At 45.8% G+C, this 14,689-nt stretch overlaps 1 protein-coding gene and 1 non-coding gene across 5 annotated transcripts in view; both read left to right on the forward strand.

Annotated features, from left to right (window-relative positions):
* The first annotated feature begins 11,060 nt into the window (after positions 1-11,060).
* On the forward strand, positions 11,061-11,132 carry TRNAE-CUC (transfer RNA glutamic acid (anticodon CUC)). The gene has a single exon. It is a non-coding gene; the product is annotated as a tRNA-Glu (tRNA).
* Positions 11,133-11,880: 748 nt separating this feature from the next.
* Positions 11,881-14,689, forward strand: part of DNAJC5 (DnaJ heat shock protein family (Hsp40) member C5) — a 54,232-nt gene continuing 51,423 nt past the window's right edge. The window contains exon 1 of one of the 4 annotated variants that reach the window (XM_032766285.2): positions 11,881-12,186. The gene's annotated coding sequence lies outside the window, so the exon portion shown is untranslated. The remainder of the gene's footprint in view (positions 12,187-14,689) is intronic. The other 3 variants (XM_032766287.2, XM_075072198.1, XM_032766284.2) reach the window with 3 other exon arrangements.

Below are 14,689 nucleotides of genomic sequence, written 5' to 3' on the forward strand. Positions count from 1 at the left end.
GGTATGAACCTATCAAGGGCATTATCCAACTAGCAGAGTAATTTGGGGAGGGAGGCCTAAGTTGGTGGCTTCTGTGTAATGCATGTCATTCTGGCCACTAGAAGCATCTGTAGGTGTTACGCTTTAGCTGATGAACCGGTACCTCTTGTCTGGTACTTCACTATAACAGCCACTAGCAAACATCAGTTGACACACACAGTATGCTTCCAGGACCTTGTTATGCAAAACTGACTGAAGGAGGCAATAGGGGGACTTGCATGCAACTTAAAATTGGAGGAGCTGACCCCTATCAAGTGGAGAGACTGGAGCCAAAAGGAACTTAGTGGAATGGTATGAGCTGATAATTTTGTTATACAATGAACGAGCAGAAGAGAGGTCGGTACATGGTATCGTCTGAGGCACGGAGCAGAACATATTTTCTACACAAAGCACAGTAGGTGCCAAACCAGGAAAACATCATTCTAGTACAGTACAACTTTCTTGGGAAACCTTGGGCCTCGTTTTGGGAAGAGAAAAGGTGCAGGAGCATTGAAGGATGCTAGTGCTGCATTAAAAATAACATATGTAAAAATTATCAATGCTTGTCTACTTTTCCTGGCTACTGTACCCCTTTCAAGAGTCTGATTACTTGCATACCCCCACGTTTCACCTCACTTGAAAATTATTTGCTTAGAATATCAAACATAAAAATACAAAAGTGTCACAGCACACTGGTACTGAAAAATTGCTGCCTTTCTCATTTTCCCATACAATTATAAAATCAATTGTACTTACATTTTTTTAGTGTATAGTATGTAGAGCAGAATAAACAAGGCATATGTTTGTACTGACTTTGCTAGTGCTTTTTATGTAGCTTGTTAGAAAACTAGGCAAATAGCTAGATGAATTGATGTACCTCCTGGAAGACCTCTGTGTACCCCTGGTAGAGAGCCACTGCTGAAGGTGACGCTGGCAAGGTGTTAAAAAGCTGTAGGCCAAAAACTGACTCAGAGGGGACTAAGCCCCAGGCTAGTTCTTCAGAAAGGTCAGATCACTCTCATACTCTTGCCTACTGCCTTCAGTTGTACGTGGGCATTTCTTCATTCCCTATGGGAATAGTTTAGAAAAGGGGGGAGGTTTTTTAAACTTCTTCTTTCTGTTCTCCCCACTGGAATGAGCCAGAGTAACCAAAGTTAACCTACTGTACATTCCGCTGCCTAAAAAAGCTCCTCATTTTAATTCTTAAACAGCTAGGTCTTGAATGAAAACATTCCATGCCAGTGTGCTTCTAGGGCTGTGGCGCTGTCATTGCATGGGGAGTGTCAGTTGTTTCCCATCCTAGCCATTGATTCATCACTGCTGTCCATCTCATTGAACTGCTCCTATTGGGAATTTATCTCAAATACATCACTCTGCTAGAAATGTACGCTAAAGATGAATTGAACTTGACTTTAAGCTTCCTTCCAATAATTCTTCCTCAACCTTAGTTTCAGCTTCTGTCCCATATTTGAGCTTTGGCAGCAGCAGCAGCACTGCTGAAAGTTCTTCAAGCCAGAGAATCTTGGAATATGGAAAACCAGCAGCTGAAACACTGGCTTAAATTTTTAGCATGATAATCCTGGAAAATAGCTTCTTGGAAACTATGTTGACAGTCATGGGTGACTTAAGCAGTGCAAGGAAAGGGGAAATTCTGACTGTGATTAGTCTTGAAGTGCTCCAAAGGCTGCACGACCTTTGGAGAAAGATGAATATGGAGTAGACATATGTTTCAGGGAAAGACAGTGGAGCTCTGTGACCTCATAGAGAAATATTTTCTCCTTTCAGAGAGCAGCCAGGTGGCTGAACTGGAGACTTTCATTTGCTGACCACAGAAATTGTTTGTTTTTATTCATTTTTGCTTCCTGACTTCCAAACATGAGGCCACATCCTATCATGATCCAGTCGTGCAGCCCCTGATGCCATCCACATGAATTGTGAGCAAGGGTCATGAGCATAATATTGCTGAAAGCATTCAGTCTGCAGATGCTGGATTCTTTGGTGGTGTAGAAAAGGTGGATGGAGGGGAGACCCAGAGCACCAACTCATTTTTCAATTTAATTAAACTGTGGCTTGACCAGCTACACACAAGGTGAAAGAGTGAGAACGTCAGCCTCCTGTGTTGTCAGATGTGGTTTTGACCTGCCTGGGATTGAGTTAACACACAGGATTTGGGGTTTGATCCCGTCTGTCTGTTTGGCACTACTGCTTGTATTTGGTCTGGTGGTTGGTTGGTACATAATGCAGTGCCATCTCCTTTCTCCCAGGGTCAAGTAGAGCTTTTCCCACTGCTCTTTGATGTCTCTTTTAACTGGTGGTAATTTGAAGAAATAATCATGTACTTCCTCGTATTTTGGATACTGCAGTGAACAGGATTTGGCCTATTTTCTCCAGTTCTCCCTGTCCCCACCTAGCCATAAACTATCAATATATCTTTCCCATCGAAGGTCAGGCAGAGAACTTATCAGTCCTGGGCACATCTCCTTGCAGGCTGAGCAATAACAGAAGGATGTTTGCTTTTCCACAGCTGTTCACTCAAGGATTATAGTTGAAGACATTTTATGGCAAGGCTGAACTGTCAGAGTGAGGGCAGGAAGCAGATTCCAAGCAGAGTGTACAGCTCCCAAGGGGCAGCTGCTGTAGGTGCTAGCACTGATGGGAGAAGAGATTTGTATGTGTACAATACCTCCATCAAAGGATCTTAAAGTGCTTTACAAACACTCATAAACTCTGATTACACCTGTGTCATTAGGAAATTGTCCTCCTTTTGCAGAAGAGGAAATGGGACTGCGGGCCACATCTTTAAAGGTATTTAGGTACCTGCCTCCCATTTATTTTAATGTGAGTTATGCACCTAATTACCTTTTAAAACATACACTACACAAAGCCACAGATGTGTACCCTACATACAATATTAGAATGGCCCCACTGGTCAGACCAAAGGTCAGTCTAGCCCAGTATCCTGTTTGACAGTGGCCAGTGCTAGGTGCTTCAGAAAACAGAATCAGGGACTCACCAAGTGATCCATCCCCTGTTGCCCATTCCCAGCTTCTGGCAAGCACAGGCTAGGGACACCACCCCTGCCCATCCTGGCTAATAGCCATTGATGGACCTATCCTCCATGAATTTAACTAGTTCCTTTTTTAACCTGTTTTGGTCTTGGCCGACACAATGTTCTCTGGCAAGGAGTTCCACAGGTTGACTGTGTTTGTGAAAAAATAACTTCCTTTTATTTGTTTTAAACTTGCTGCCTATTAATTTTGTTTGGTGACCCCTAGTACTTGTGTTATGAGAAGTAGTAAACAACACTTCCTTATCTACTTTCTCTATACCAGTCATGATTTTATACACCTCAATCATATCTCCCCTTAGCCATCTCTTTTCTAAGATGAAAAGTCCCAGTCTTATTAATCTCTCCTCATACAGTAGCCATTCCATACCCCTAATCATTTTTGTTGCCCTTTTCTGAGCCCCTTTTCCAGTTCCAATGTATCTTTTTTGAGATGGGGTGACCACATCTGCACGCAGTATTCAAGATGTGGGTGTACCATGGATTTCTACAGAGGCAGCATGTTTTCTGTTCTATTGTCTATCCCTTTCTTAATGATTCCCAGCATTCTTTTCGCTTTACTGTTACCATTACAGTGCTAGCTGCATCTTTTCCGCCTTTCTGGTCTGTGTGTACCCCACCCCCCCAGTCAGCTGGCAGGCCTCAAGTCTAAATGCCCTGTGGTGGAAATCTGCATTTCTCCTACTTTTAGACCAAGCCCTCGGCTACCACACCCTGTGTACTAGCTTTGCTTTCCTAGTAGGTCTGACTGGGTGTGGTACCTGTAGTTCTTTCTTGTCAGTCTGTGACCATTGGTGTTCAGTGACAAGAGTCATCTTAAAGCCAAAATACTGTTTTAACGGTAGGAACAAAACATTTAGAGAGAGAATTTTAGAACACAAACTACACACGTCTATCTTACCTTGTGGCATGTCCCCCACTGATGACAGCCAAGACGCCCTTCCCCCGCAAGGACCTGTCTGTCAGTCTGATCCGACTGAACAACTCTCTGCTCTCCCCCTTTTAATCTAGCCAGAGTTCCTTTGTTCTTGTGACTTTCTAGGCGTTGGCTCCAGTCACCCAAACCGGTTATGTAAATTGGCTGGAACTAGGCAGTAGAATCTTCAAAGCTAATGGTTCAGACATTAAGAACAGGAGTACTTGTGGCACCTTAGAGACTAAGGATATGGCTACACTTACATTTGTACGGTGCTGGGAGTTACAGCTGTCTCGTACAGCTGTGTAGGGAAAGCGCTGCAGTGTGGCCACACTGATAGCTACCAGCGCTGCAGTGTGGCCACATCTGCAGCATTTGCAGCGCTGTTGGGAGTGGTGCATTGTGGGCAGCTATCCCAGCGTTCAAGTGGCTGCAACGTGCTTTTCAAAACGGGGGTGGGGTGGAGCGTGACAGGGAGCGTGGGGGAGACAGAGAGAGTGGATTTTTGGAGCTGACACTGTTCTCAGCTCCCTGCCTTGCAAGTTCTAAGGACTGGAAGATACACAGCATCTACCTTCAATCATTTTAAAAGTTTTGACCCTTCCCCCACCCCTCTCTTATTCACTAAATGCAAATTATGCACTCCTAAATAGCCTTCAGACCACATAAGCAGCTGCTCAACACGGACTCCCCCCTCCCCTCTCTCCTCAAGCAAACAGCTGTGAACATTCCAAAGCAATTCCCCTGCCTCTGCTTGCTCGCTCGCTCGCTGGAGCAAAGAGCAGCTGTGTTTGTTTTTTAGATAAGTAGGTCCGGGGAGCTCAGAGTTCAGCCATTCTTCCGGTTTGTTGTGGACAGGAATTCTGGGATACCTCTTAATACCCGGGAGGCCAATAAAAGCGCTTTTGGTGGCCAAACTTGATGAGCAGCGCTGCATCACCAGCACTGGAATCGCTAGACCCCAAGCAGACCAGGTGTACAGCCAACGCTGCAGCCAGGGAGTTGCAGCACTGGCTGTGCTTTGCAAGTGTGGACACAGCGTGAGTTGCAGCGCTGTAACCCCATCATCAGCGCTGCAACTCTCCAGTATAGCCAAGCCCTAACATTTATTTGAGCATAAGCTTTTGTGGGCAACAGCCCACTTCATCAGATGCACAGAATGGAACTTATAGTAAGAAGATGTATATACGTACAGAGAACATGAAAAGGTGGAAGTTGCCATATCCATTCTAAGAGGCTAATTAATTAAGATGAGCTATTACCAGTAGGAGAAAAAAACTTTGTAGTGATAATCAAGATGGCCCATGCCAGACAGTTGACAAGGTGGTGTGAGGATACTTAACATGGGGAAATAGATTCAATTTGTGTAATGACCCAGCCACTCCCAGTCTCTCTAAGCCCAGGTTAATGGTACACCTCTACGTCGATATAACACTGTCCTTGGGAGCCAAAAATCTGACTGTGTTATAGAAGAAACTGTGTTATATTGAACTTGCTTTGATCCGCTGGAATGCACGGACCCGCCCCCCCAGAGCGCTTCTTTACTGTGTTATAACCGAATTCGTGTTATATTGGGTTGTATTCTATCGGGGTAGAGGTGTATCTAGTTTGCAAATTAATTCCAGTTCAGCAGTTGCTCCTTGGAGTCTGTTTTTGAAGCTTTTCTGTTGCAAAATTGCCACCTTTAAGTCTGTTACTGAGTGATGAGAGGTTGAAGTGTTTTCCTACTGTTTTTTTAATGTTATGATTCCTGATGTCAGATTTGTGTCCATTTATTCTTTTGCGTAGAGACTGTTCGGTTTGGCCAATGTACATGGCAGAGGGGCACTGCTGGTGTTTTCTGAGGAGTGGTTTATTTTGAGCCATTGTTCCCTTTCTCCCCTCCCCCAACAACTCCTTTATTATTCTAAATCAATATATTCACACAGTAAACATCCTAATAACCAGGTCACCATACAGTATTCATAAATTATTGCAGAGCAGCATCACTTCTCTCACTCACTCACGGAGGGGGGGAATCTCCTCATTCCCATTCCTTGGTTTTTTTAACATGATTATTGTTTCTTGTGTTTCCATTTAATGGTTTGCATTTTAGCTCGGGTGGATATGTATTCCCAGCAAAGCTCATCAGAGTCTGGGGCTAATATTACCAGATTCGATGTCTTTTAGTTTCAGCTGATATTTCCTCTCACACTGGTGCTGTTGACTGTACAGCAGTGAGCCTGCATCTTGGACCCCCTTCTACTGCGGAGAAGGCGCCTCTTTCACAGCAGTTGCTATATTTTTTTTTCATTGCATCACTTCACAGTTGTAAGGAAAATGTTTGTGGTGCAAAACTCTGGGACCCAAACTGATGTGCAGTATTTCTGACGCACCTGCCATTGGGGCATTACTGCAGTGGTATCTATTTACTGTGTGCCTCAGGCCAGGAGTTGTGATCTTGGGCCTCCATCGATGCAGCTAGAAAAGCAGACATGATTACAGTAGTTGGATGGAAAATATTTTAGCTCCTTGCCCCTGCAAAGATCAACAACTCACATAACAAAGATGTATCAAAGATTCATCTCAACCAGGAGAAGTAGGTACTTCATAAAACGAACGAATAAACAAAAAGTTGCAGTGTCTGAACTGAGCGTTCATAGAGAAATAACTCAGGAGAGCAAAGCTTGGCCTCTTTCCTGTGCCAGTATGAAATGAAAATTCACAGTGTCGAAATGCAGAGTCCTAGAACCAGGAGTTACTACACGCATCCACCAAGGGCTGCAGAGATGGGAAACGGGAAAGTGAACAATCAAAATAGGGTATGGCTGGATTTCCAATGGGCTAGTTTGTAACTTGAGTTTTCAATAAATCATCCCATTCTGAAAATATTTTTAATAATTAAAACACAAGGACATTAGTAGTTTATAAACAAACTCCACCATGTATTGCAACGGTCCCAATAAAGCAAAACGCAGACCAAGAAATCTGATTTTTCTTTTCTTTTAACTTCCAAGTGTCAAGTCTTCTGCAGTCAGTGGAGATGATAAATTTTTATCTAGGTCTTTACCCTCAACATGGTGTTCAGTTTTGAAGGACCAGAGAGAGAGACAAAAAATGATTTGGAGAAATCACTGAGCCATGTCTATTAAAGGGTAAGAAATAACTAACTAACCCCCCTTACTAGTCTGGCTAGAAGAGGACAAGGGGATATGACTGTTGTATATAAAATAGTGACCGTTACAAAGGCAGCCAGCCCTTTTGCTCCTCCTGTTTGTCTGATCCCAGCTGCTGAAATTAAAAGGCAACAAATTCGAAGCAGCTAAAAGGAACTACTTTTTACATACACAACTTGCAACTAAGGTGTGAAATTTACTACTCCATGCTAATGTTAATGCAAATATTGTTGGAAAAAATAATTTGATATAAATAATAGCAACTCTATTTTAGACTAAAGAGAACAAAATTACAAAGGCCATCCATCTTCATGCTTCAAATGGATCAAGAATGGGAACGAGGCTGAAATTAAAACTTCTGGAGTATAAGCAATTTGGAGCAGGATCACATCTTTGTTTATACAGGGTTTGTTTCCCCTAAGGCACTGGGGACCTCATTCTGTTGGAGTCTCTGGATCCTATAGGAACAGAAATATTATTGAATAATAATGAATTATCTTCCATTCAGGAGCAGGCCACAGTTGGAGACAGGATGGACCATGTATCTGTCCCAGCATGTGATCAATTCAAGGAATACTAATGAGTGTGTATAGGTGTCTCTTCACTTATTTAGAGCACTATGAGGTGACAGAGTAGCTCAATTCTGCTTGGTGGTTCTTCAGTGCATACCAGGATAATGGGCATATTTCATTGATATATTGAAAGAATGACACTACTGCACTATAACAGGATTCAGCCTGTTTATTCTGTTAGTAAATGCATTGTAATATATTTCTTAAAAAGGTGGGTCAGAGTAGTCAAATGGAAAAAAAGCCAGTTAGAACTGTGAAAGGCCAGAAGCTGTGCTAATGCATATAAGGTAGAGATGTCAAAAGGCCCAGATATCAGAATCAAAGATGTATAGAATTTGAAGGGACCTCAAGAGGTCATCTTGTCCAGACCCATGTGCTGAGGCAGGACCAAGTAAACCTAGACATAGGTACCAACTTCCCTTCTTTTCCATGGATGCTCGACCCCTTTCTGCCTCCACCCCCGCTCCTACTCCACCCCTTTCATGAGGCCTGCCCCTGCCTGCCCCTTCCCCAAAGTCTCTGCCCACTCCCTGTCCGTATTCCAACTCCTTCCCCAAATCCCCTCCCTAGCCCCACCTCTTTGCCTCCTCCTCTGAGCATGCCATGTTCCCACTCGTCACCCTTCCTCCTGGAGCATGCTAACAGTGTGTTTGGCAGCGGCCGGGCAGGAAGTGCTGGGAGGTAGGCGGAGGAGCGGGGATGTGGTGGACTCAGGGGAGGGGAGCTTGGCTGCCAGTGGGTGCAGAGCACCCACTAATTTTTCTCCATGGGTGCTCCAGCCCTGGAGCACCCATAGATTTGGCGCCTGTGAAGCTAGACCATTCCTGACAATTGTTTGTTCAACCTGTTCTTAAATCACTGGTGACGGGGATGCCATGAGCTCCCTGGAAGCCTATTCCAGAGCATAACTATCCTTATAGTTAGAAAGTTTTCCACTATATCTAACTAAATCTTCCTTGCTGCAGATGAAGCCCATTACTTCTTGTCCTACCTTCAGCAGGCATGGAGAACAATTAATCCCCATTCTCTTTCTCGCAGACCTTAGCGTATTTAAAGACTGTTATCGGGTCCCCCTTCAGTCTTCTTTTTTCAAGACTAAACATGCCCAGTTATTTAAACTCTCCTCCTAGATTTTCTAAACCTTTTATATTTTTTGTTGTTCTCCTCTGGACTCTATCCACTTGTCCACATCTTTCCTAAAGTATGGCACCCAGAACTGGACACAGGACTCCAGCAGAGGCTTAACAATGCCTAGTAGAGTGGAGGTACCTGCCATGTCTTACATACAGTCCTCCTTTAACACATGCCAGAAAGATATTAGCCTTTTTAGCAACTACATCATAGTGTTGGGCTCATATTCAATTTGTGCTCCTCTACAGCCCCTATCTCCTTTTCAGCAGTATGTCTGCCTAGCCAATTATTCCCCATTTGATTTTTCCTTCCTAACTGTAGTGTTTTGCACCTTTGCACTTGTATTAATTGACCTCTTAAGGAGTAATAAAGGGCAAACTGGAACTGAATGGGAAGGGTGTCGATATAAAATAGTAAATGAAGCATATTCCAGGAAAAAATAATCTTCGCTTTACCTGCTTCTCTACTGTGTTCTCCATCTGAACTCCATATGATGTTGATGTATGGTGAATGCTAAGCCATTAAAGCAGACTTAAATGGAACCAGTTGGTGTGATTTTGGGAGGTGGCTTGAGAGTGATATCTATATATGTCACTGGCGCCACATCCTCCATCAGGCAATGTCCCACTTTGAGGAGAAGCGTCTTGCCCTTAAAGCTAAAAAGGGAGAAAGAAGGAAGGAAAAAGAAAGAATTTCTCCCAGCAGGCAGCTGACCCATCAGGAAGTATCTGTACCTATGGTGGGAAGATCTGTGGTTCCAGGATCAGACTCCTGAGTCATCTCAGGACCCATATGTAAATCTGTGGTAGAGATCATCCTCGAATTGGGGATCACCGATTGATGATCTATCTCACTGATCTCATTTCTCAAAACTGAATCACTTTTGCTCAAATTTAAAAATATGACATACCTGCTGAGACAGAGAGACAGTATGAAATATTAGTTCCAAACAGTTAAAGTTTGTTAAAGTTGAGACCAAGAACTTAGCAAGACTCAGAATGGGACTGGACATTTATATGGATAACAAGAATATCTAGAGCTCCTATAAATTATGCTAACAAAAATTTTGGAAGGGATATTAATCTTTGTGGTTCAGGGCTTAAACTGATCTCTAACAGAGATTAAGATGAGATCAATGTTGGGATCTGATTATCCCACATCTGCTGCTGCAGAGTTCTTACACCTTCCCCTGAAGCAGTAGGAATGTGGAGGGCAGAGGCTGAAAAAGGACAGGGCAGAATGGGGAACAAGAGAGACAGCCCCAAACAACTGCTGTCCCACCAATCTCACCGTGGCCTGCCCAGTCAGGGTGATGCCCCAGGCTCTGCCTCTCAGCAGATCCTACCCTCTTTCTGCCAGGTACTGACTCTTCTGTGCCTGGCTCTCCCAGCACCACAGCTGCTCCTGACTCCAACTCAGTCCCAGTTGCTTCTGGGGCGGCATCAGAGGAAGGCTCTTGCCATCCCCCTCACCTTCTGTTTGGTTGGGGATGATGGCATTGGTGACTTTTTCATTGCTGAGAAATGTCAGGCATGGAACTGCGGAGAAATAGAGCAAATGACTACTGCCAGTAACATGCTGGCTGGGCATTTTTAATATGCACGTCTGGTTGGAGGATCTGAACATGGTTGAAAGGAAGGTGCTGCTCTTTGGAGCATTCAGTGTCTCATACATTTCAAGTATCAGGAGGTAGCCGTGTTAGTCTGTATCCACAAAAACAACAAGGAGTCGGGTGGCATCTTAAAGACTGACAGATTTAGTTGGGCATAAGCTTTTGTGGATGCATGGATCTGAAGAAGTGAGGTCTTTTACCCAGGAAAGCTTATGCCCAACTAAATCTGTCAGTCTTTATGGTGCCACCGGACTCCTCGTTGTTTCTATTATACATTTTACTTATTTAAAAATAATGCATTGATATAGCACATTAAATGTAGGCTGAGCATTCAGTTTGCTATGTTGTACTGTGGTTAGACCCAGGCTATTAGAGAGAGGAGGTAGGTGAGGTAATAGCTTTTATTTGCCCAACTTCTGTTGGTGAAAGAGAGAGGCTCTGGGGCTGCTCCAAAGCTTGTCTCTCTCACCAACAGAAGCTGCACCAATAAAAGACATGACCTCATCCACTTTCTCTCTCTCTGAATTATGAAAATGAAAGTGAAACAGTGATAGGAAGTTGAGGATGTCTGAGGCACACTGTTCAGAGCTCCCTGGTGGTCTAGTGGTTAGGATTCGGCGCTCTCACCGCCGCGGCCCGGGTTCGATTCCCGGTCAGGGAATGTGATTTTTTTTAAGGGTCTCATCGCAGCTTTCCTAATTTTAAAGCCCAATAGGTAGCACTTTTAAGGGGCGCAGCAATACCCTGATTTGCCTCATTTCACAACGCTGTTTCATCCTGGCCTTTAGCGTCTGGTGCAGCGCTCAGAGGGGCTGCTCCAGCCTTTACTTCCGAGAGTTGCTCACAAGCGCATTGTGCAGAGATGGCAGGGGCCAAGGCGAAATGATTTTCACTGGCTCCGGGTGGCTTTCCCTGAGCGACATACATCCTTGACGAGGGGATTACAAGGCTGCAAGTGGCGGATCCCGCTCGCTGGGGCGGCAGCGGGCTCCCCCAACAGCAACACACCCTTGTGCAAATGCCCCCAGCAGCCACCCGCGCAAACCTGCCCCGCGGACGGAGCAGGCGCTGCAGCCTGCCCGGTGCCCCCGCTCCGCCCCAGCAGAGCTGGCACCAGCTGCCGTCCCCGGCGGCGCCGCAGCCGCCCCCTGGGAGTTATTGTCTCGTTTAAGGCGAGATGCGGCCGTGTCGTGACGCTTTCCAGCCCCCCTCCACTCTGCTGCCCCTGTGGCCAGGCGACGTCTGACGCGCAGCCCAGGGTCCCTGCCCAGGGGCTTCCCTGCAGTGACACGCCGCCCCCTTCCCGGAGGGGGCAAGCACAGCGCGCGCGCCCGGGCCTGGAGGCGCGGGGACTCCCTCCTGCGCGCGCCCCCGCCCACAAACCAACCACCCCGCCCCGCGGGAACGCTGCGCGCTCGCGGCCGGGCCAGGGAGGGCGGCGTGCTCGTCTCCGCGGAACGCTTGTGTGTGAGCGCGCACGCAGCCTCTCTATGCCCGGCTCCTCCCCTCCCCCTTCGTTCCGCGTCCCGCTCGCTTGTGTCGCTTGGCGGCGGCTGGGGCTGCTGAGGAGACGCCGCCGGAGCCCGGGCCTGCCTGTGAGGAGGCGCCGCCGTCCCGCACCCCCCGGGAGAGTCAAGAGCCGCCTCCGCTGCCCTCGCCCGGCCACACCCGCTCCCTGGGGCTGCCCGCCCACCGCCCCGCTGCGGAGAGCGCAGGTAAGTGAGGGTCGGGGAGGGGGGGTCGGTCCGTTCGCCTCCCCCACCCGGGTCTGTGGTGCCTCGGAGCCTCGTGCGCACCCAGGGCCGGCTGGGCGGCTGGAGGCCAAGATGGAGCTGATGGTGCTGACGGGGAGGGTCTGACGCTGCAGCACAGCGCCGGGGGGCTGTGTGTGTGTGAGGAGATCGGGGGCGGGAGGGGGCAGAGGGAATGGGGGCATGAGCGGGATAGCCAGGCTGCGGTGGGGGAGATGTGGGTGGGGCTGTGGGTGGGGAGAAGCCGGGAGATGTGGGGTGGGCTTGGGTGGGAGAGCGGAGATGTGTGGCTCGCTGGGGTAGGTGAGGTGGAGAGCCGGGATTGTATGTGGGTGTCTTTGGGGTGGGAGCCGGAGATTGGGGTGGGGCGTGCGGGTGGGGAGAGCGGGAGATGTTGGGTGGGGGCTGGTGGGGGAGAGGATAGAGTAGGGGAATCTCATTAGAAAGTGGAATATTCCTCGTCCCACCCCCCCGTTGCCACCACCTTGCTTTCTGTGATGAAACAGAGACAATTAAGCATTAACTGTCTTTGTATTGGTGGGGTTAGCTGTTGAGGGGCACTATGTGTGTATGGGGACAAGGATCATCCCTGTTTGTTATAAATGCCTCGTAACTACAGAGCCTGTTCATAATAAGGTATTAAAAATTATGGACACTGTATTTTCCCTGGGAACCTCTTGCTTTGGGAGGTGGGGAGAATGAAGAAAGCCCAGCTTCCCCTTCCCTCCTCCCACACTTGCATACCTGGTACCAGGGGGACTTAGTGTGCTTGTGTCCTCTGTCTTTGGACTTCAGAATAACAGTAAAAAGTCCTCAAAGACGATATAAATAATAGCTTTACATTTAGGGCTTGTTAATTGAGACTCACAATGACATATGACAGCTCAGGAGATTTCAGATGTTGTCTCCCCTTATGTTGCTGCTTGGGATTTTTATAATTAGTGACTGCTCAGAATATTACACACTTGAGTTTTGTTAAATGATGCATTAAGAACCAATGGGAAACCTAGTCTTTGAAACAGGAATTTGGAGAGAGAGGAGAACTCATTTATTTTGTGCTGCTTTTTGTGATGCTTGAATGAAGAATATTTGACTCCAATGGCATTCTGTCTGGATGTAATGATGTGGATCAAGTGGATGGAATAGTCAGTTTACCAACATACTTTGTTGTTTTGCTTATGCTTCAGCTATATCTTGCAATTATATGCATAGTAACACAAGGCAGTTGGCTTCTTATTGGAGTATAATGTACCGATGAAGTCATTTCTCCCTCAGAGAGAGAGGTGAAAGCCATCCATTTCTGATGCTGGTACTGTGTGACCCACAAGGAGATTTTCAGCTTTTGTGTCTTGCTTGTATTTGATTCAGTGAAGCATCAATCTGCAGTGTGTGCAGAAAGTCATTGCTATGGGTTTGTCTGTGTGTATTTAATGCTCTCTCATAGGCTGTAATCTGTAATAAAATGTGTATGCCAGTGTGAATGACAAATTCAAAATATCTTCTTGGAGAAATACAAAGATGAGCCTGAATTTACAGTGGATGATTCTCTCTTCAGTCCATGGGAGTGTGTTGTTACTACAGTTTCTTTTGGGAAAAGAAAAAGTGAAATTATAGCATATCTGACATAATCTGCTAGCATTGAAGCAAAAACTTGTAGGTTGGAGCAAACTTAATGGTTGGCTTTGGCAACATTTTAACCATCTTACTGGGTATATTAAGCTATGATAAGTATGGAAATCTAGAAAGAGCCAAGGGTTTTTTATTTCATGTGAAGTGCACTTAGGTAGGTCAAATGGCTATCGGATATTGTCAGTTGTGCATAAGAAGCATTTGTTTTAGATTTGTTAAGCAATGGAGAAATACTGTTAAACTATAAGAACAAGCTCGTGTTTTAATATCCGCCATTCAAACTGCCCAAGGGCATTGTGTACATATATTTTGTTGTTAGAAGTGGGCTGGTCTTAGACGGAGTAGCTAGTGCTGGGGGATAGATGCCAGTGATGCTGATGAGCAGGCTTTGTAATAATTATAACTGTGCTGCTTTTCTTAATGCAAAGCTGAATCTGGGAAGAAATCATATCTAATACCCAGAAGGTAGAATTAACTTTAGATTCCCCATATGGTACCTTAAGAAAGCAGTGTAGGAAAACTTGTGCTACCTATGTCCATAGCATACTTGTTTTGTGGATAAGTAGGTCTTTGGGCTTTAGGATTGTTGATCTAGCACCTTTTTCTGAGCATTAAGTAAATATCCTCCCCTTCCTTGCATATTTCATCTTAATATTAAATGTAAGCACAATGTGAGCAAAAGACTGTTTATGATGGTGGTGATGAAGAGAATAAAACTACATGTTTTAGATGAGTCACTTTAGTCTGACACCATTTATCTTCTGCTATGTGTTTTTGATACATCATATTGGTAAGTCTTAGGTAGTAGTGTCCAAGTACCTTGAGGCCCCCACACAGA

Source organism: Chelonoidis abingdonii, chromosome 14 (genome assembly GCF_003597395.2).
Source record: "Chelonoidis abingdonii isolate Lonesome George chromosome 14, CheloAbing_2.0, whole genome shotgun sequence".
NCBI lineage: Eukaryota > Metazoa > Chordata > Testudines > Testudinidae > Chelonoidis > Chelonoidis abingdonii.